Source organism: Myotis brandtii, unplaced genomic scaffold, assembly GCF_000412655.1.
Source record: "Myotis brandtii unplaced genomic scaffold, ASM41265v1 scaffold82, whole genome shotgun sequence".
Taxonomy (NCBI): domain Eukaryota; kingdom Metazoa; phylum Chordata; class Mammalia; order Chiroptera; family Vespertilionidae; genus Myotis; species Myotis brandtii.
In genome coordinates, this window is record NW_005371324.1 from 3,152,847 (window position 1) to 3,153,451 (window position 605).

A 605-nucleotide genomic window follows, 5' to 3' on the forward strand; every position below is an offset into this window, starting at 1 on the left:
TGGTCTAGAGGAGTTTATAAAGTTAGTTTAGAACTTCTATTGAAATGTTACCTTTCTGGTCTTTCTATTGATTGCCAGGTATTTAGCAAGATATCTCTACTCTGGCTAGTAGAAACACAAACATTTCCCAGGCCTATGTGAGCCCTTGGGATAGTTCAACTTATAAGTTCTTCTGCAGTTTTTTATTTGTTTCTTTGAACCAACCTTAGGTAGAGTTTCAAGCTATATCTGTGCAGATTAGTATTGAGCCAGACTCTACTACCACTATGGATATTCCTAAGGCTATTTCTCCACATGAATCCCTTTTAATACATACTCAACCTTGGGATTTGTCTGTCTTAGTTTCTCTGATTTCCCATCTCTCTTCACATATGAGAACCCAGGTGATTCACTGAGCAACAGGTGGGATATATTAGTTTGCTAGAACTGCATAACTATATATTTCAAACTAGAAGGCTTAACCCATAGAAATTCATCTACACTAATAAAAGAGAAACATGGTAATTAGCGTACGACCGCTACCCTTTTCATTGGCTAATCAGTGAGTATATGCAAATTAACTGTCAGCCAAGATGGCGGCCAGCAGCCAGGCACTGAAGCGAGCA